This window comes from Schistocerca piceifrons, chromosome 1 (genome assembly GCF_021461385.2).
Source record: "Schistocerca piceifrons isolate TAMUIC-IGC-003096 chromosome 1, iqSchPice1.1, whole genome shotgun sequence".
Taxonomy (NCBI): domain Eukaryota; kingdom Metazoa; phylum Arthropoda; class Insecta; order Orthoptera; family Acrididae; genus Schistocerca; species Schistocerca piceifrons.
In genome coordinates this window covers 509,850,991-509,872,741 of record NC_060138.1, presented here as the reverse complement: position 1 = coordinate 509,872,741, position 21,751 = coordinate 509,850,991, and the positions used below count along the sequence as shown (strand labels likewise).

The 21,751-nt window shown below is 49.4% G+C and overlaps 4 non-coding genes across 4 annotated transcripts; 3 read left to right on the top strand and 1 right to left on the bottom strand.

The window, feature by feature from the left end:
• Positions 1-211: 211 nt before the first annotated feature.
• Trnas-cga lies at positions 212-286 on the bottom strand. The gene has a single exon. It is a non-coding gene; the product is annotated as a tRNA-Ser (tRNA).
• Positions 287-3,836: 3,550 nt separating this feature from the next.
• Positions 3,837-3,911, top strand: Trnas-cga. The gene has a single exon. It is a non-coding gene; the product is annotated as a tRNA-Ser (tRNA).
• Positions 3,912-10,458: 6,547 nt separating this feature from the next.
• On the top strand, positions 10,459-10,533 carry Trnas-uga. The gene has a single exon. It is a non-coding gene; the product is annotated as a tRNA-Ser (tRNA).
• Positions 10,534-12,866: 2,333 nt separating this feature from the next.
• Positions 12,867-12,941, top strand: Trnas-uga. Its single transcript has one exon. It is a non-coding gene; the product is annotated as a tRNA-Ser (tRNA).
• Positions 12,942-21,751: the final 8,810 nt, after the last annotated feature.

The following is a 21,751-nucleotide window of genomic DNA, read 5'->3' as shown; positions in this document are numbered from 1 at the left end:
ACTCACAGCTTTACTTCTGCCAGTACCTCGTCTCCTACCTTCCAAACTTTACAGAAGCTCTTCTGCGAACCTTGCAGAACTAGCACTCCTGAAAGAAAGGATACTGCGAAGACATGGCTTAGCCACAGCCTGGGGGATGTTTCCAGAATGAGATTTTAACTCTGCAGCGGAGTGTGCGCTGATATGAAACTTCCTGGCAGATTAAAACTGTGTGCCCGACCGAGATTCGAACTCGGGACCTTTGCCTTTCGCGGGCAAGTGCTCTACCAACTGAGCTACCGAAGCACGACTCACGCCCGGTACTCACAGCTTTACTTCTGCCAGTATCTCATCTCCTACCTTCCAAACTTTACAGAAGCTCTTCTGCGAACCTTGCAGAACTAGCACTCCTGAAAGAAAGGATACTCCGGAGACATGGCTTAGCCACAGCCTGGGAGATGTTTCCAGAATGAGATTTTCACTCTGCAGCGGAGTGTGCGCTGATATGAAACTTCCTGGCAGATTAAAACTGTGTGCCCGACCGAGTCTCGAACTCGGGACCTTTGCCTTTCGCGGGCAAGTGCCCTACCAACTGAGCTACCGAAGCACGACTCACGCCAGGTACTCACAGCTTTACTTCTGCCAGTACCTCGTCTCCTACCTTCCAAACTTTAGAGAAGCTCTTCTGCGAACCTTGCAGAACTAGCACTCCTGAAAGAAAGGATACTGCGGAGACATGCTTAGCCACAGCCTGGGGGATGTTTCCAGAATGAGATTTTCACTCTGCAGCGGAAGTTAGGAGACGAGGTACTGGCAGAAGTAAAGCTGTGAGTACCGGGCGTGAGTCGTGCTTCGGTAGCTCAGTTGGTAGAGCACTTGCCCGCGAAAGGCAAAGGTCCCGAGTTCGAGTCTCGGTCGGGCACACAGTTTTAATCTGCCAGGAAGTTTCATATCAGCGCACACTCCGCTGCAGAGTGAAAATCTCATTCTGGAAACATCCCCCAGGCTGTAACTAAGCCATGTCTCCGCAGTATCCTTTCTTTCAGGAGTGCTAGTTCTGCAAGGTTCGCAGAAGAGCTTCTGTAAAGTTTGGAAGGTAGGAGACGAGATACTGGCAGAAGTAAAGCTGTGAGTACCGGGCGTGAGTCGTGCTTCGGTAGCTCAGTTGGTAGAGCACTTGCCCGCGAAAGGCAAAGGTCCCGAGTTCGAGTCTCGGTCGGGCACACAGTTTTAATCTGCCAGGAAGTTTCATATCAGCGCACACTCCGCTGCAGAGTGAAAATCTCATTCTGGAAACATCCCCCAGGCTGTAACTAAGCCATGTCTCCGCAGTATCCTTTCTTTCAGGAGTGCTAGTTCTGCAAGGTTCGCAGAAGAGCTTCTGGAAAGTTTGGAAGGTAGGAGACGAGGTACTGGCAGAAGTAAAGCTGTGAGTACTGGGCGTGAGTCGTGCTTCGGTAGCTCAGTTGGTAGAGCACTTGCCCGCGAAAGGCAAAGGTCCCGAGTTCGAGTCTCGGTCGGGCACACAGTTTTAATCTGCCAGGAAGTTTCATATCAGCGCACACTCCGCTGCAGAGTGAAAATCTCATTCTGGAAACATCCCCCAGGCTGTGGCTAAGCCATGTCTCCGCAGTATCCTTTCTTTCAGGAGTGCTAGTTCTGCAAGGTTCGCAGAAGAGCTTCTGTAAAGTTTGGAAGGTAGGAGACGAGGTACTGGCAGAAGTAAAGCTGTGAGTACCGGGCGTGAGTCGTGCTTCGGTAGCTCAGTTGGTAGAGCACTTGCCCGCGAAAGGCAAAGGTCCCGAGTTCGAGTCTCGGTCGGGCACACAGTTTTAATCTGCCAGGAAGTTTCATATCAGCGCACACTCCGCTGCAGAGTGAAAATCTCATTCTGGAAACATCCCCCAGGCTGTAACTAAGCCATGTCTCCGCAGTATCCTTTCTTTCAGGAGTGCTAGTTCTGCAAGGTTCGCAGAAGAGCTTCTGTAAAGTTTGGAAGGTAGGAGACGAGGTACTGGCAGAAGTAAAGCTGTGAGTACCAGGCGTGAGTCGTGCTTCGGTAGCTCAGTTGGTAGAGCACTTGCCCGCGAAAGGCAAAGGTCCCGAGTTCGAGTCTCGGTCGGGCACACAGTTTTAATCTGCCAGGAAGTTTCATATCAGCGCACACTCCGCTGCAGAGTGAAAATCTCATTCTGGAAACATCCCCCAGGCTGTGGCTAAGCCATGTCTCCGCAGTATCCTTTTTTTCAGGAGTGCTAGTTCTGCAAGGTTCGCAGAGGAGCTTCTGTAAAGTTTGGAAGGTGGAGACGAGGTACTGGTAGGAGTAAAGCTGTGAGTACCGGGCGTGAGTCGTGCTTCGGTAGCTCAGTTGGTGGAGCACTTGGCCGCGAAAGGCAAAGGTCCCGAGTTCGAGTCTCGGTCAGGCACACAGTTTTAATCTGCCAGGAAGTTTCATATCAGCGCACACTCCGCTACAGAGTGAAAATCTCATTCTGGAAACATCCTCCAGGCTGTGGCTAAGCCATGTCTCCGCAGTATCCTTTCTTTCAGGAGTGCTAGTTCTGCAAGGTTCGCAGAAGAGCTTCTGTAAAGTTTGGAAGGTAGGAGACGAGGTACTGGCAGAAGTAAAGCTGTGAGTACTGGGCGTGAGTCATGCTTCGGTAGCTCAGTTGGTAGAGCACTTGCCCGCGAAATGCAAAGGTACCGAGTTCGAGTCTCGGTCGGGCACACAGTTTTAATCTGCCAGGAACTTTCATATCAGCGCACACTCCGCTGTAGAGTGAAAATCTCATTCTGGAAACATCCCCCAGGCTGTGGCTAAGCCATGTCTCCGCAGTATCCTTTCTTTCAGGAGTGCTAATTCTGCAAGGTTCGCAGAAGAGCTTCTGTAAAGTTTGGAAGGTAGGAGACGAGGTACTGGCAGGAGTAAAGCTGTGAGTACCGGGCGTGAGTCGTGCTTCGGTAGCTCAGTTGGTAGAGCACTTGCCCGCGAAAGGCAAAGGTCCCGAGTTCGAGTCTCGGTCGGGCACACAGTTTTAATCTGCCAGGAAGTTTCATATCAGCGCACACTCCGCTGCAGAGTGAAAATCTCATTCTGGAAACATCCCCCACGCTGTGGCTAAGCCATGTCTCCGCAGTATCCTTTCTTTCAGAAGTGCTAGTTCTGCAAGGTTCGCAGAAGAGCTTCTGTAAAGTTTGGAAGGTAGGAGACGAAGTACTGGCAGAAGTAAAGCTGTGAGTACCGGGCGTGAGTCGTGCTTCGGTAGCTCAGTTGGTAGAGCACTTGCCCGCGAAAGGCAAAGGTCCCGAGTTCGAGTCTCGGTCGGGCACACAGTTTTAATCTGCCAGGAAGTTTCATATCAGCGCACACTCCACTGCAGAGTGAAAATCTCATTCTGGAAAGATCCCCCAGGCTGTGGCTAAGCCATGTCTCCGCAGTATCCTTTCTTTCAGGAGTGCTAGTTCTGCAAGGTTCGCAGAAGAGCTTCTGTAAAGTTTGGAAGGTAGGAGACGAGGTACTGGCAGAAGTAAAGCTGTGAGTACTGGGCGTGAGTCGTGCTTCGGTAGCTCAGTTGGTAGAGCACTTGCCCGCGAAAGGCAAAGGTCCCGAGTTCGAGTCTCGGTCGGGCACACAGTTTTAATCTGCCAGGAAGTTTCATATCAGCGCACACTCCACTGCAGAGTGAAAATCTCATTCTGGAAACATCCCCCAGGCTGTGGCTAAGCCATGTCTCCGCAGTATCCTTTCTTTCAGGAGTGCTAGTTCTGCAAGGTTCGCAGAAGAACTTCTGTAAAGTTTGGAAGGTAGGAGACGAGATACTGGCAGAAGTAAAGCTGTGAGTACCGGGCGTGAGTCGTGCTTCGATAGCTCAGTTGGTAGAGCACTTGCCTGCGAAAGGCAAAGGTCCCGAGTTCGAGTCTCGGTCGGGCACACAGTTTTAATCTGCCAGGAAGTTTCATATCAGCGCACACTCCACTGCAGAGTGAAAATCTCATTCTGGAAACATCCCCCAGGCTGTGGCTAAGCCATGTCTCCGCAGTATCCTTTCTTTCAGGAGTGCTAGTTCTGCAAGGTTCGCAGAAGAGCTTCTGTAAAGTTTGGAAGGTAGGAGACGAGGTACTGGCAGGAGTAAAGCTGTGAGTACCGGGCGTGAGTCGTGCTTCGATAGCTCAGTTGGTAGAGCACTTGCCCGCGAAAGGCAAAGGTCCCGATTTCGAGTCTCGGTCAGGCACACAGTTTTAATCTGCCAGGAAGTTTCATATCAGCGCACACTCCACTGCAGAGTGAAAATCTCATTCTGGAAACATCCCCCAGGCTGTGGCTAAGCCATGTCTCCGCAGTATCCTTTCTTTCAGGAGTGCTAGTTCTGCAAGGTTCGCAGAAGAGCTTCTGTAAAGTTTGGAAGGTAGGAGACGAGGTACTGGCAGAAGTAAAGCCGTGAGTACTGGGCGTGAGTCGTGCTTCGGTAGCTCAGTTGGTAGAGCACTTGCCCGCGAAAGGCAAAGGTCCCGAGTTCGAGTCTCGGTCGGGCACACAGTTTTAATCTGCCAGGAAGTTTCATATCAGCGCACACTCCGCTGCAGAGTGAAAATCACATTGTGGAAACATCCCCCTGGCTGTGGCTAAGCCATGTCTCCGCAGTATCTTTTCTTTCAGGAGTGCTAGTTCTGCAAGGTTCGCAGAAGAGCTTCTGTAAAGTTTGGAAGGTAGGAGATGAGGTACTGGCAGAAGTAAAGCTGTGAGTACCGGGCGTGAGTCGTGCTTCGGTAGCTCAGTTGGTAGAGCACTTGCCCGCGAAAGGCAAAGGTCCCGAGTTCGAGTCTCGGTCGGGCACACAGTTTTAATCTGCCAGGAACTTTCATATCAGCGCACACTCCGCTGCAGAGTGAAAATCTCATTCTGGAAACATCCCCCAGGCTGTGGCTAAGCCATGTCTCCGCAGTATCCTTTCTTTCAGGAGTGCTAGTTCTGCAAGGTTCGCAGAAGAGCTTCTGTAAAGTTAGGAAGGTAGGAGACGAGGTACTGGCAGAAGTAAAGCTGTGAGTACCGGGCGTGAGTCGTGCTTCGGTAGCTCAGTTGGTAGAGCACTTGCCCGCGAAAGGCAAAGGTCCCGAGTTCGAGTCTCGGTCGGGCACACAGTTTTAATCTGCCAGGAATATTCATATCAGCGCACACTCCACTGGATAGTGAAAATCTCATTCTGGAAAGATCCCCCAGGCTGTGGCTAAGCCATGTCTCCGCAGTATCCTTTCTTTCAGGAGTGCTAGTTCTGCAAGGTTCGCAGAAGAGCTTCTGTAAAGTTTGGAAGGTAGGAGACGAGGTACTGGCAGAAGTAAAGCTGTGAGTACTGGGCGTGAGTCGTGCTTCGGTAGCTCAGTTGGTAGAGCACTTGCCCGCGAAAGGCAAAGGTCCCGAGTTCGAGTCTCGGTCGGGCACACAGTTTTAATCTGCCAGGAAGTTTCATATCAGCGCACACTCCGCTGCAGAGTGAAAATCACATTGTGGAAACATCCCCCTGGCTGTGGCTAAGCCATGTCTCCGCAGTATCTTTTCTTTCAGGAGTGCTAGTTCTGCAAGGTTCGCAGAAGAGCTTCTGTAAAGTTTGGAAGGTAGGAGACGAGGTACTGGCAGAAGTAAAGCTGTGAGTACCGGGCGTGAGTCGTGCTTCGGTAGCTCAGTTGGTAGAGCACTTGCCCGCGAAAGGCAAAGGTCCCGAGTTCGAGTCTCGGTCGGGCACACAGTTTTAATCTGCCAGGAACTTTCATATCAGCGCACACTCCGCTGCAGAGTGAAAATCTCATTCTGGAAACATCCCCCAGGCTGTGGCTAAGCCATGTCTCCGCAGTATCCTTTCTTTCAGGAGTGCTAGTTCTGCAAGGTTCGCAGAAGAGCTTCTGTAAAGTTTGGAAGGTAGGAGACGAGGTACTGGCAGAAGTAAAGCTGTGAGTACCGGGCGTGAGTCGTGCTTCGGTAGCTCAGTTGGTAGAGCACTTGCCCGCGAAAGGCAAAGGCCCCGAGATCGAGTCTCGTTCGGGCACACAGTTTTAATCTGCCAGGAACTTTCATATCAGCGCACACTCCGCTGCAGAGTGAAAATCTCATTCTGGAAACATCCCCCAGGCTGTGGCTAAGCCATGTCTCCGCAGTATCCTTTCTTTCAGGAGTGCTAGTTCTGCAAGGTTCGCAGAAGAGCTTCTGTAAAGTTTGGAAGGTAGGAGACGAGGTACTGGCAGAAGTAAAGCTGTGAGTACTGGGCGTGAGTCGTGCTTCGGTAGCTCAGTTGGTAGAGCACTTGCCCGCGAAAGGCAAAGGTCCCGAGTTCGAGTCTCGGTCGGGCACACAGTTTTAATCTGCCAGGAACTTTCATATCAGCGCACACTCCGCTGCAGAGTGAAAATCTCATTCTGGAAACATCCCCCAGGCTGTGGCTAAGCCATGTCTCCGCAGTATCCTTTCTTTCAGGAGTGCTAGTTCTGCAAGGATCGCAGAAGAGCTTCTGTAAAGTTTGGAAGGTAGGAGACGAGGTACTGGCAGAAGTAAAGCTGTGAGTACCGGGCGTGAGTCGTGCTTCGGTAGCTCAGTTGGTAGAGCACTTGCCCGCGAAAGGCACAGGTCCCGAGTTCGAGTCTCGGTCGGGCACACAGTTTTAATCTGCCAGGAAGATTCATATCAGCGCACATTTCACTGGATAGTGAAAATCTCATTCTGGAAAGATCCCCCAGGCTGTGGCTAAGCCATGTCTCCGCAGTATCCTTTCTTTCAGGAGTGCTAGTTCTGCAAGGTTCGCAGAAGAGCTTCTGTAAAGTTTGGAAGGTAGGAGACGAGGTACTGGCAGAAGTAAAGCTGTGAGTACCGGGCGTGAGTCGTGCTTCGGTAGCTCAGTTGGTAGAGCACTTGCCCGCGAAAGGCAAAGGCCCCGAGTTCGAGTCTCGTTCGGGCACACAGTTTTAATCTGCCAGGAACTTTCATATCAGCGCACACTCCGCTGCAGAGTGAAAATCTCATTCTGGAAACATCCCCCAGGCTGTGGCTAAGCCATGTCTCCGCAGTATCCTTTCTTTCAGGAGTGCTAGTTCTGCAAGTTTCGCAGAAGAGCTTCTGCAAAGTTTGGAAGGTAGGAGACGAGGTACTGGCAGAAGTAAAGCTGTGAGTACTGGGCGTGAGTCGTGCTTCGGTAGCTCAGTTGGTAGAGCACTTGCCCGCGAAAGGCAAAGGTCCCGAGTTCGAGTCTCGGTCGGGCACACAGTTTTAATCTGCCAGGAACTTTCATATCAGCGCACACTCCGCTGCAGAGTGAAAATCTCATTCTGGAAACATCCCCCAGGCTGTGGCTAAGCCATGTCTCCGCAGTATCCTTTCTTTCAGGAGTGCTAGTTCTGCAAGGTTCGCGGAAGAGCTTCTGTAAAGTTTGGAAGGTAGGAGACGAGGTACTGGCAGAAGTAAAGCTGTGAGTACCGGGCGTGAGTCGTGCTTCGGTATCTCAGTTGCTAGAGCACTTGCCCGCGAAAGGCAAAGGCCCCGAGTTCGAGTCTCGGTCGGGCACACAGTTTTAATCTGCCAGGAAGTTTCATATCAGCGCACACTCCTCTGCAGAGTGAAAATCTCATTCTGGAAACATCCCCCAGGCTGTGGCTAAGCCATGTCTCCGCAGTATCCTTTCTTTCAGGAGTGCTAGTTCTGCAAGTTTCGCAGAAGAGCTTCTGTAAAGTTTGGAAGGTAGGAGACGAGATACTGGCAAAAGTAAAGCTGTGAGTACCGGGCGTGGGTCGTTCTTCGGTAACTCAGTTGGTAGAGCACTTGCCCGCGAAAGGCAAAGGTCCCGAGTTCGAGTCTCGGTCGGGCACACAGTTTTAATCTGCCAGGAAGATTCATATCAGCGCACCCTCCACTGGATAGTGAAAATCTCATTCTGGAAAGATCCCCCAGGCTGTGGCTAAGCCATGTCTCCACAGTATCCTTTCTTTCAGGAGTGCTAGTTCTGCAAGGTTCGCAGAAGAGCTTCTGTAAAGTTTGGAAGGTAGGAGACGAGGTACTGGCAGAAGTAAAGCTGTGAGTACTGGGCGTGAGTCGTGCTTCGGTAGCTCAGTTGGTAGAGCACTTGCCCGCGAAAGGCAAAGGTCCCGAGTTCGAGTCTGTGTCGGGCACACAGTTTTAATCTGCCAGGAAGTTTCATATCAGCGCACACTCCGCTGCAGAGTGAAAATCTCATTCTGGAAACATCCCCCAGGCTGTGGCTAAGCCATGTCTCCGCAGTATCCTTTCTTTCAGGAGTGCTAGTTCTGCAAGGATCGCAGAAGAGCTTCTGTAAAGTTTGGAAGGTAGGAGACGAGGTACTGGCAGAAGTAAAGCTGTGAGTACCGGGCGTGAGTCGTGCTTCGGTAGCTCAGTTGGTAGAGGACTTGCCCGCGAAAGGCAAAGGTCCCGAGTTCGAGTCTCGGTCGGGCACACAGTTTTAATCTGCCAGGAAGTTTCATATCAGCGCACACTCCGCTGCAGAGTGAAAATCTCATTCTGGAAACATCCCCCAGGCTGTGGCTAAGCCATGTCTTCGCAGTATCCTTTCTTTCATGAGTGCTAGTTCTGCAAGGTTCGCAGAAGAGCTTCTGTAAAGTTTGGAAGGTAGGAGACGAGGTACTGGCAGAAATAAAGCTGCGAGTACCGGGCGTGAGTTGTGCTTCGGTAGCTCAGTTGGTAGAGCACTTGCCCGCGAAAGGCAAAGGTCCCGAGTTCGAGTCTCGGTCGGGCACACAGTTTTAATCTGCCAGGAAGTTTCATATCAGCGCACACTCCGCTGCAGAGTGAAAATTTCATTGTGGAAACATCCCCCTGGCTGTGGCTAAGCCATGTCTCCGCAGTATCCTTTCTTTCAGGAGGTCTAGTTCTGCAAGGTTCGCAGAAGAGCTTCTGTAAAGTTTGGAAGGTAGGAGACGAGGTACTGGCAGGAGTAAAGCTGTGAGTACCGGGCGTGAGTCGTGCTTCGGTAGCTCAGTTGGTAGAGCACTTGCCCGCGAAAGGCAAAGGTCCCGAGTTCGAGTCTCGGTCGGGCACACAGTTTTAATCTGCCAGGAAGTTTCATATCAGCGCACACTCCGCTGCAGAGTGGAAATCTCATTCTGGAAACATCCCCCAGGCTGTGGCTAAGCCATGTCTCCGCAGTATCCTTTCTTTCTGGAGTGCTAGTTCTGCAAGGTTCGCAGAAGAGCTTCTGTAAAGTTTGGAAGGTAGGAGACGAGGTACTGGCAGAAGTAAAGCTGTGAGTACCGGGCGTGAGTCGTGCTTCGGTAGCTCAGTTGGTAGAGCACTTGCCCGCGAAAGGCAAAGGTCCCGAGTTCGAGTCTCGGTCAGGCACACAGTTTTAATCTGCCAGGAAGTTTCATATCAGCGCACACTCCACTGCAGAGTGAAAATCTCATTCTGGAAACATCCCCCAGGCTGTGGCTAAGCCATGTCTCCGCAGTATCCTTTCTTTCAGGAGTGCTAGTTCTGCAAGGTTCGCAGAAGAGCTTCTGTAAAGTTTGGAAGGTAGGAGACGAGATACTGGCAGAAGTAAAGCTGTGAGTACCGGGCGTGAGTCGTGCTTCGGTAGCTCAGTTGGTAGAGCACTTGCCCGCGAAAGGCAAAGGTCCCGAGTTCGAGTCTCGGTCGGGCACACAGTTTTAATCTGCCAGGAAGTTTCATAATAGCGCACACTCCACTGCAGAGTGAAAATCTCATTCTGGAAAGATCCCCCAGGCTGTGGCTAAGCCATGTCTCCGCAGTATCCTTTCTTTCAGGAGTGCTAGTTCTGCAAGGTTCGCAGAAGAGCTTCTGCAAAGTTTGGAAGGTAGGAGACGAGGTACTGGCAGAAGTAAAGCTGTGAGTACTGGGCGTGAGTCGTGCTTCGGTAGCTCAGTTGGTAGAGCACTTGCCCGCGAAAGGCAAAGGTCCCGAGTTCGGGTCTCGGTCGGGCACACAGTTTTAATCTGCCAGGAACTTTCATATCAGCGCACACTCCGCTGCAGAGTGAAAATCTCATTCTGGAAACATCCCCCAGGCTGTGGCTAAGCCATGTCTCCGCAGTATCCTTTCTTTCAGGAGTGCTAGTTCTGCAAGGTTCGCAGAAGAGCTTCTGTAAAGTTTGGAAGGTAGGAGACGAGGTACTGGCAGAAGTAAAGCTGTGAGTACCGGGCGTGAGTCGTGCTTCGGTAGCTCAGTTGGTAGAGCACTTGCCCGCGAAAGGCAAAGGCCCTGAGTTCGAGTCTCGGTCGGGCACACAGTTTTAATCTGCCAGGAAGTTTCATATCAGCGCACACTCCGCTGCAGAGTGAAAATCTCATTCTGGAAACATCCCCCAGGCTGTGGCTAAGCCATGTCTCCGCAGTATCCTTTCTTTCAGGAGTGCTAGTTCTGCAAGGTTCGCAGAAGAGCTTCTGTAAAGTTTGGAAGGTAGGAGACGAGGTACTGGCAGAAGTAAAGCTGTGAGTACCGGGCGTGAGTCGTGCTTCGGTAGCTCAGTTGGTAGAGCACTTGCCCGTGAAAGGCAAAGGTCCCGAGTTCGAGTCTCGGTCGGGCACACAGTTTTAATCTGCCAGGAAGATTCATATCAGCACACACTCCACTGGATAGTGAAAATCTCATTCTGGAAAGATCCCCCAGGCTGTGGCTAAGCCATGTCTCCGCAGTATCCTTTCTTTCAGGAGTGCTAGTTCTGCAAGGTTCGCAGAAGAGCTTCTGTAAAGTTTGGAAGGTAGGAGACGAGGTACTGGCAGAAGTAAAGCTGTGAGTACTGGGCGTGAGTCGTGCTTCGGTAGCTCAGTTGGTAGAGCACTTGCCCGCGAAAGGCAAAGGTCCCGAGTTCGAGTCTGTGTCGGGCACACAGTTTTAATCTGCCAGGAAGTTTCATATCAGCGCACACTCCGCTGCAGAGTGAAAATCTCATTCTGGAAACATCCCCCAGGCTGTGGCTAAGCCATGTCTCCGCAGTATCCTTTCTTTCAGGAGTGCTAGTTCTGCAAGGATCGCAGAAGAGCTTCTGTAAAGTTTGGAAGGTAGGAGACGAGGTACTGGCAGAAGTAAAGCTGTGAGTACCGGGCGTGAGTCGTGCTTCGGTAGCTCAGTTGGTAGAGCACTTGCCCGCGAAAGGCAAAGGTCCCGAGTTCGAGTCTCGGTCGGGCACACAGTTTTAATCTGCCAGGAAGTTTCATATCAGCGCACACTCCGCTGCAGAGTGAAAATCTCATTCTGGAAACATCCCCCAGGCTGTGGCTAAGCCATGTCTCCGCAGTATCCTTTCTTTCAGGAGTGCTAGTTCTGCAAGGTTCGCAGAAGAGCTTCTGTAAAGTTTGGAAGGTAGGAGACGAGGTACTGGCAGAAATAAAGCTGTGAGTACCGGGCGTGAGTCGTGCTTCGGTAGCTCAGTTGGTAGAGCACTTGCCCGCGAAAGGCAAAGGTCCCGAGTTCGAGTCTCGGTCGGGCACACAGTTTTAATCTGCCAGGAAGTTTCATATCAGCGCACACTCCGCTGCAGAGTGAAAATCTCATTGTGGAAACATCCCCCTGGCTGTGGCTAAGCCATGTCTCCGCAGTATCCTTTCTTTCAGGAGTGCTAGTTCTGCAAGGTTCGCAGAAGAGCTTCTGTAAAGTTTGGAAGGTAGGAGACGAGGTACTGGCAGAAGTAAAGCTGTGAGTACCGGGCGTGAGTCGTGCTTCGGTAGCTCAGTTGGTAGAGCACTTGCCCGCGAAAGGCAAAGGTCCCGAGTTCGAGTCTCGGTCAGGCACACAGTTTTAATCTGCCAGGAAGTTTCATATCAGCGCACACTCCACTGCAGAGTGAAAATCTCATTCTGGAAACATCCCCCAGGCTGTGGCTAAGCCATGTCTCCGCAGTATCCTTTCTTTCAGGAGTGCTAGTTCTGCAAGGTTCGCAGAAGAGCTTCTGTAAAGTTTGGAAGGTAGGAGACGAGATACTGGCAGAAGTAAAGCTGTGAGTACCGGGCGTGAGTCGTGCTTCGGTAGCTCAGTTGGTAGAGCACTTGCCCGCGAAAGGCAAAGGTCCCGAGTTCGAGTCTCGGTCGGGCACACAGTTTTAATCTGCCAGGAAGTTTCATAATAGCGCACACTCCACTGCAGAGTGAAAATCTCATTCTGGAAAGATCCCCCAGGCTGTGGCTAAGCCATGTCTCCGCAGTATCCTTTCTTTCAGGAGTGCTAGTTCTGCAAGGTTCGCAGAAGAGCTTCTGCAAAGTTTGGAAGGTAGGAGACGAGGTACTGGCAGAAGTAAAGCTGTGAGTACTGGGCGTGAGTCGTGCTTCGGTAGCTCAGTTGGTAGAGCACTTGCCCGCGAAAGGCAAAGGTCCCGAGTTCGGGTCTCGGTCGGGCACACAGTTTTAATCTGCCAGGAACTTTCATATCAGCGCACACTCCGCTGCAGAGTGAAAATCTCATTCTGGAAACATCCCCCAGGCTGTGGCTAAGCCATGTCTCCGCAGTATCCTTTCTTTCAGGAGTGCTAGTTCTGCAAGGTTCGCAGAAGAGCTTCTGTAAAGTTTGGAAGGTAGGAGACGAGGTACTGGCAGAAGTAAAGCTGTGAGTACCGGGCGTGAGTCGTGCTTCGGTAGCTCAGTTGGTAGAGCACTTGCCCGCGAAAGGCAAAGGCCCTGAGTTCGAGTCTCGGTCGGGCACACAGTTTTAATCTGCCAGGAAGTTTCATATCAGCGCACACTCCGCTGCAGAGTGAAAATCTCATTCTGGAAACATCCCCCAGGCTGTGGCTAAGCCATGTCTCCGCAGTATCCTTTCTTTCAGGAGTGCTAGTTCTGCAAGGTTCGCAGAAGAGCTTCTGTAAAGTTTGGAAGGTAGGAGACGAGGTACTGGCAGAAGTAAAGCTGTGAGTACCGGGCGTGAGTCGTGCTTCGGTAGCTCAGTTGGTAGAGCACTTGCCCGTGAAAGGCAAAGGTCCCGAGTTCGAGTCTCGGTCGGGCACACAGTTTTAATCTGCCAGGAAGATTCATATCAGCACACACTCCACTGGATAGTGAAAATCTCATTCTGGAAAGATCCCCCAGGCTGTGGCTAAGCCATGTCTCCGCAGTATCCTTTCTTTCAGGAGTGCTAGTTCTGCAAGGTTCGCAGAAGAGCTTCTGTAAAGTTTGGAAGGTAGGAGACGAGGTACTGGCAGAAGTAAAGCTGTGAGTACTGGGCGTGAGTCGTGCTTCGGTAGCTCAGTTGGTAGAGCACTTGCCCGCGAAAGGCAAAGGTCCCGAGTTCGAGTCTGTGTCGGGCACACAGTTTTAATCTGCCAGGAAGTTTCATATCAGCGCACACTCCGCTGCAGAGTGAAAATCTCATTCTGGAAACATCCCCCAGGCTGTGGCTAAGCCATGTCTCCGCAGTATCCTTTCTTTCAGGAGTGCTAGTTCTGCAAGGATCGCAGAAGAGCTTCTGTAAAGTTTGGAAGGTAGGAGACGAGGTACTGGCAGAAGTAAAGCTGTGAGTACCGGGCGTGAGTCGTGCTTCGGTAGCTCAGTTGGTAGAGCACTTGCCCGCGAAAGGCAAAGGTCCCGAGTTCGAGTCTCGGTCGGGCACACAGTTTTAATCTGCCAGGAAGTTTCATATCAGCGCACACTCCGCTGCAGAGTGAAAATCTCATTCTGGAAACATCCCCCAGGCTGTGGCTAAGCCATGTCTCCGCAGTATCCTTTCTTTCAGGAGTGCTAGTTCTGCAAGGTTCGCAGAAGAGCTTCTGTAAAGTTTGGAAGGTAGGAGACGAGGTACTGGCAGAAATAAAGCTGTGAGTACCGGGCGTGAGTCGTGCTTCGGTAGCTCAGTTGGTAGAGCACTTGCCCGCGAAAGGCAAAGGTCCCGAGTTCGAGTCTCGGTCGGGCACACAGTTTTAATCTGCCAGGAAGTTTCATATCAGCGCACACTCCGCTGCAGAGTGAAAATCTCATTGTGGAAACATCCCCCTGGCTGTGGCTAAGCCATGTCTCCGCAGTATCCTTTCTTTCAGGAGTGCTAGTTCTGCAAGGTTCGCAGAAGAGCTTCTGTAAAGTTTGGAAGGTAGGAGACGAGGTACTGGCAGAAGTAAAGCTGTGAGTACCGGGCGTGAGTCGTGCTTCGGTAGCTCAGTTGGTAGAGCACTTGCCCGCGAAAGGCAAAGGTCCCGAGTTCGAGTCTCAGTCGGGCACACAGTTTTAATCTGCCAGGAAGTTTCATCCAGACTCTTGCCCCTGCAACTATTGAAAAGGCTGCTGCCCCTCTTCAGGAACCACACCTTTGTCTGTCCTCTCAACAGATACCCCTCTGTTGTGGTTGCACTTACAGTATGGCTATCTGTATCACTGAGGCAATATTTAAATAAAAGTGAATAACATTTAAGAAGTCATTTTTGGCTTCAAAATTCATAAGACAACATTTACAATACAAGTGATTTCACATTAATTCTCATCATTAACAAATCATTTATGTTTACAACTTGTATGATAAATTAGTACTCCCTTTAACTTTAAAAACTCATTATGTAATCTTCATTTACATGAATAATTTGCAAAATATCTTACGTGTTAGGACTGAAAAAACAATACACATATATGCAATCTGATGGTAACCATGAATTACTACCATCATCTCATTTAACGCAAGCATTTGTAATTCCAGATTGCTAAAGAAAGAAACATAACACCTCACTCTCATGTTTCCAACACAAATTAGCATAACTACGCTTAGCCAAGCCTCTCTCTATTCTACCAGGAGGTGGTCGACCTACAGGGGGTTACGTTAAGGAATGGAAAGATGCATTTACCATCTTGTGCTGAAATGCAAGGTTGGCAGATCACACAATGATTGAGCCAGTTCTCTACAAACTTCTTTGTGTTTTGTGATGAACTATTTACTCCATGTTTACAGCTCTAAAGATAAAATTCTAACATTATTGTGACCATTTTATTAATGTCATTTGCTTAAAAGTACCTGTAGTGATTGTCCTTCAGTGTACTTAATTCATACCTTGGGATACAGCTCCCGTGTACTATAAAATGATTATATGCAAATACTTTGCTACAAAAGTTGTATCAAAAGAAATGTTCATGGAAGGACATTCATATAAACCATGATCATGTGTAACTGTGTCTTGAACACTTGTATTTGTTGCGAGACTAGGTGTACTCACTTAATTGTAACATAAAAACACACCGCAACTCACACAACTGCTTTGCTACCAAAATAACACCAAAGAATATCCATCACAGAGAAAACATGGGTCAGAGACTGCACCAAAGATAATAATTACAAATGGCAATCACTCGCACATAGTCTTACACTGCATGTAACACTGCACTTCACCACTCTCCCCTTAGTGTCAACAGTACTTTGTGTTGAAATAGACATGTCATCCGGAGTGGGTTACAACAGGTCATGCACAGGCTGCTGATGGTGCAGTAGAGATAGCCTCAGACATCCATTGAGGCTGACCTGTGATGTGCAGTGGAGTGGCTGGAGTTTCGGTCATGTCTGTAGTGTGGATAGATGCGTCTGTACCAGTGTAGGGAGTGCGGAAAGCTGGTTTGAGCCTGTCAATGGAAACGATGGTTGGTGTACCCATCACATTGACTATGACTGTCTTTTCATCCCTACTGATGACACGATAAGGTCCGTCGTAGTATGGCTGCAGTGGCTTGCGTACTGCATCATACCGTAAGAAGAAGAAGACATAGTGGCATTCCCGTAGCTTGTCAAACACAAATGGGTGACGGGTCTACTGATGCCTTGGAGCAATGGGGTGTAGTTGCTGGATTTGCGTATGCAGCTTTTGTACAAAATCTGAAATGTCAATGCCATAGTCTGGCACATTAGCAAAGAACTCGCTGGGAAGTCGTATTGGCTGGCCATAAACAAGTCCTGCAGTCATGGTGTTCAGATCTTCTTTCAGCGACACATGGAGACCCAGGAGGACAATGGGCAATGTCTCTGTCCACCACTGTGAGTCGTGACATCAAAGCGACAGTTTCAGTTGGCGGTGCATGCGTTGAATTAAACCATTTGCTGACAGGTGGTAAACTGTAGTTCTAATGTGCTTTGTACCCAGTAGGTTAGAGAGTGCTTTGAACAAATACAACTCAAACTGTCTTCCTTGGCCTGTTGTGATTCGTAAAAGCACTCCGAAATGGGTGATCCATCCCCTGAAGAATGCAGTCACGACAGTTTCAGCGGTGATGTCAGTGATCTGGAACACCTCGGGCCAACGTGTAAAACTATCAATGGCTGTAAGGCAGTAGGTGTATCCTTCCAACGGTGGGAGAGGTCCTACTAGGTCTAGGTGGACATGATCAGATCTCTGATTTGGAGGAAGAAATGTGCCAAGAGGTGACCTAACGTGCTAGCTAACTTTATTCCGTTGACAGGCCACACATTGCCACAAAAATTGCTTGCAGTCTTTTCCTTTGACAGGCCACATATTGTCACACATATTGCTTGCAATATATCTCCATATGTGGCCAGAATAAAGCTCGCTTCATCATGTTGGTAGTGGTTCGTATTCCAGGGTGCGACATGTTATGTAAAGAGGCGATTGCCTGTTGGCGAAAGTCAATAGTCACAGAAGGTCTCGGTTTGTTGGTGGCAATATCACAATACAGTGGCACAGTTGACAGTGGCAGTGTAACTCGGCGAAGTTGTAGGCATGATGGTTGCAACAACACATCTCAGAGCTCACTATCAGATTCTTGCGCTACGGCGAGAGCTTCAAAATCAACTGCTTCAATGATTACTTCAATCCTGGAGAGTGCATCAGCTGGCACATTTAGTTCTCCTTCAATGTGGACAATATTGGTGGTGTCCGATAAAGCCGAGGTGTCGCAGTTGATGTGGCGATGACTTCTCAGGATGCTGGCGGAAAGCATATGTTAGTGGCTTATGGTCTGTGATGAGAGTGAACTGCTGTCCTTCCAACATGTGACGAAATTTCTTAATAGCAGCATATGCAGCATACAGTTCGCAATCATATGTGGACCAATTCTGCTGAAATGGCGATAGATTTTTACTGAAAAAGGCTAAGCACTGCCAGTGTCCATCTATTTGCTGTTGCAGTGCAGCACTGATTGCAGTTGCAGATGCATTGACCATCAGGAACTGGGTGTGCTAACAGTGTAGCTTCGGCGATGGCAGTCTTCAGCTTGTTAAATGCCAACTCAGCTTCACTGTCCCACTGGAGTTGGTCTTTTGGCTTCGGTGAACCTTGCAAGAACTTATTCAGTGGTGCAGCTAGAAAGGCATGATTGCAAATGAATTGATGGTATAAATTGGTTATGCCAAGAAATCTACGTAATTCCTTAACTGTCATAGGCTGGGGAAAATTCAGTATAGCATCTACTTTCTCCTGTGATGGCCATATGCCTTGAGCGTTGATAGGAACTGTACTTCAGCTGCTCCAAAAATGCACTTCGACGGGTTGATGAGCAGGACACGTGCATGTAAACTAGTGAAGATATGTCGTAAGTGCGATAGGCATTCTGCCTCTGAATTTGACATGACCAAAACATCATCAATATACACATAAAAGAAGTCTAAGTCACGTGTCACTTCATCCATGAACCGTTGAAACATTTGGGCAGCGTTACAAAGTCCAGAAGGCATTCGGGTAAATTCAAAGAGACCGAACGGCATGCAGACGGCAGTCTTAGCAATGTTGTCAGGTGCCACAGGTATCTGGTAAAACGCATGAACTAAGTCCAATGTAGAAAAAATTTGCTTGCTGTGGACATTGAAAGTAAAATGTTAGATATGCAGGACTGGATAACGATCTGGAATGGTTCTGGCGTTGAGCTGTCTGTAGTCAAATGGTTCAAATGTCTCTGAGCACTATGGGACTTAACATCTGTGGTCATCAGTCCCCTAGAACTTAGAACTACTTAAACCTAACTAACCTAAGGGCATCACACACATCCATGCCCGAGGCAGGATTCGAACCTGCGACTGTAGCAGTCGCGCAGTTCCGGACTGAGCGCCTAGAACCGCTAGACCACCGCGGCCGGCTGTCTGTAGTCGCCACATGGACGCCATCCGTTATTCTTCTTTGGTACCATGTGTAGAGGAGATAACCAACTACTGCTCGATGGGCGGCAGTTTCCTTGTGCTAGCATGTACGAGAATTCCTGCTTAATTATCTTCAGTTTCTGGGGTGTCAAGCAGCGCAATCTAGCACGTAGTGGTGGCCCAGGTATAGTCAAAATATAGTGCATTGTCGAGTGCTGCACAGGTTCTTGTGTGGGAGTCTGGCATGTGATCTCCGGAAACTGTCTGAGGAGCTCTATAAATAGAGAATCACCATTAACCATCCGTACTGCTGTGTCTTCTACACAGCACATTCTACCTTGGCTTGCTAGGCTGGTAGTAGTGCCAAGAAGGCATCAGTGATGGAGGTCAGGCGGGAGCCAATAAAATGATAAAAAATCTGCTCCAAGTGTGGGGTGCGTCACATCTGCTATGACAAATTGCCAGTCAAATTTTTGCCGCAGTCCCAACTTAAAAACTAATGTGACACAACCATATGTTGTTATTGTGGAACCATTGGCCGCAAAAAGGTGGCAGTCATCACACTTGCGACATGGCAGATGGATAGACTGACACGTCAGCACCCATGTGTACCAAATACTGTAACATTGTGCTACGTCCCGTTACAAACAGTCGACGTCTGCCGTCTGGAGAGCCAATGGCCGTCATCACTGACTTCCTGCTAAGTTTCCCTGTACACATGGCAGTTTACACTTGTGTGCCTCAGAACCATACTGTTGGTGATACCAACAGATTCTTGCTGATGAAGGTGAGCGGCTGCGCTTACCTGGTGAGCGGTGGCGACGAGATCGGCAGCTGGTAGTCTGGGTCTGTAATGCAGCTACTTGCAAGGTGAGCCCAGTAGCCTGTGCTTGTAGTGGAGCAAGAGTGTTATCCACCTGAGGCTGTGAGCAAACTGCTGCGATGCATGTGGATGAATACATTTCTGTTATGCAATTTGCAGTTTGCGCGAGTGCATCCAGATCACCAGCACAAGTGTCAATATTTGCTGTGAGTTGGGTGCAGGCGTGATAGCCAAATATTCTGCAAAATGTCATCACTAACTGCATTGCTCACTAATGCATGCAGTTGGCGTAGTAGCTGCAATGGCGTGCGATCGCCTAGCTCTTCTGTGCGGAGTAGCTTTTCCAATCTTTTCGTCTCAGACTGCGAGAGCCAGGTTATCAGAGTGTTCTTGATGGTTGTGTAATGATCAATATTCAGTGGTGACGCCAGAATATCTTGTACTTGGAGTGGTGAAGTGCAGTGTTACGTGCAGTGTAATGCTATGTACGAGTGACCTTTTCATCTCAGACTGTGAGAGCCAGGTTAACAGAGTGTTCTTGATGGTCGTGTAATGATCAATATTCAGAGGTGACGCCAGAATACCCTGTACTTGGGAGTGGTGAAGTGCAGTGTTACGTGCAGTGTAATACTATGTGCGAGTGATTGTCATTTGTAATTATTATCTGTGGTGCACTCTCTCACCTATGTTTTCTCTTCTCTGTATTCTCTATGATGGTTGTTATTTGGTGTTATTTTGGTAGTAAAGCAGTTGTATGAGTTGCGGTGTGTTTTTATGTTGCAGTTAAGTGAATACACCTAATCTCGCAACACTGGTGACCCTTACGTGATAACCGAAGGTCACTAATGTGAAATTCAATGATCACTATTGCTCCGTATTGTGCCGCATTGCATAAAATAGTGGCATCCGCATCAGCCGCATCACCCATCTTCTGTGTTCCATTTCGCCATAACTCACTGTTACGGCCACATGTAGTAAGCGTTGCTTCACACAGCGGAGAATGGCAAAACACAGGCACGCTGGCAACTGAGGCGTTGTGAAATAAGCACGCACAGACAGCCTTGCTGACAGCAGCAGTCTACCAACAGGCTGACAGAAGGACGCACACAGACCAAGCGCTGAGCGAAGGCTGGAGAGCGCTGAGTAAGGGGAAGTAGGGCCAGCACGCTAAGTTATGCTGCAATATACTGTGGGAGTAATAACAAAAAGCTACCGCCGAGGGTAAAAAACGTCCTCCTGCCGGATATAAATAGTGGAGAGCAGGCAGCAACAGACAGAAGCCATTAGGAAGCAGTTCGGATCTGAGGACGGACATGGTCCGTGTCCAAATGTTCAATCTTCGTAGGTGATGATTACGGAAGTCTGTTCCAGCTTGGAGGAGTCAGGCGTTCGCCGCCAGATATCAACTTCATCTCTGGAGGTTGGCCCAAGTTCAGTCAGCACCATGGCTGACTAACTACAGCAAGAACTTCCAGCAGGACCGGTCGCAGCGCAGTCTTGGTCACAGGCGCCACCAGGGACTGATGCTCAGACTTTACAGCAACCCGGCCCCATGGTGCATGGTCCATCCATGACAAGACCTCATGGACATCACGACTGACGGCTTCCCAGCCACCGGTGCAGCAGGCGTCGGCAGCTGACCTCACGGCGACACAGCTCCGTGAGCGTGCCCGTACTGGGGCGCTGAGTTCATCTCAACTACAGGGTGTCCTGGCTTCAGTGGAGCACTGGTGGCCTGAGGCTCCCGAGTTGCACACATTGTCGGAGAATCTACACAGCAGCAGCCAGTCGGAGGGATCCGCAGGGCTGGTCAGCGATGATGCGGGAGAAATTGTAAAGAAAGTTCAATAAATAATTGTAAAACTCCACGCCGTATCAGTCTTTGGCGCAGCCACTGTGTCTGCTGCTAACAAGTGGTGCCAGAAGTTGTAACAACTGGTGTCAGGCGCACCCACACCACGACTTTGACTAGCACCGTGCGGAGCAAGTGAGAAACACCGAATAGGGTGAGTCCAGCAACTGCCTTCTCTCTATGTTTTCTGTGTAGCTAGACATGTTGAGGATAATGTTAAGGGATGTGAGAGTGTCATTTGAACGGCCTAGCAGCCCTGTAGACTTATCACAGTTTCATGGGAATGATAGTCAAGTTAACTTAGTACCACCTAAATGTGTAGTGTGTGGATTAACAGGTCACATCACTCCTTGTGATAAATTTGTACCACGCACTTGTGATGTGTGTGGCTTCTATGGTCATGTAATGGGGTAATGTGGTAAGTCTAGATGGCTTGCCATTAGACGTGCTAGGAATTAACTTGCTTCTGAGTAATGCAATTTTATTTTTGTGAGGTGAGGTATACCACACGGAAAATGCCAGAGACACGTGCAACCGGGACAAGTGACGCCGTAGTCGTATTGACAGAGCAAGTTAAGAAACCGATTGAAGAAAATAAGTTGCAAAAGCAGCACATGCAGAAGATTGAGCAACAATTGTTGCAAAATACTCAATCAGGCTCGGGAAGTGATAGTGTAGAATGCAAGGGTACTGTCTTTTCCGGTGTAGCAGATTGTTCAGCGGCTAATTTGTTACCTTCCTTCTCAGGTAAAACATCAGAGGATGTGAATGTTTTCATTGGTGATGTACGTAGTACGGCTAGACTGTGTGGCTGGTTGGATGAAATGTGTTTGCAAATCGCGAGGTTACGGTTAGTAGGTGACGCGAAGACTTATGTGGCATACCACAAAGGGTTAAGGGATGCTACTACATTCACAGAGTTGGCTGAGAGATTATTGCAAAGGTTTAGGAAACAAAACAGTGCCAGATTTTTTTAGAGAAAAATTGGGGAGGATGATGCAAAAAACGGGTTAAACGGTAGATGAATTTTCAGACAGAATTAGGAGAACGAATGCGCACTCTTATGAGTTAACGCAAGATGTGAGTGCAA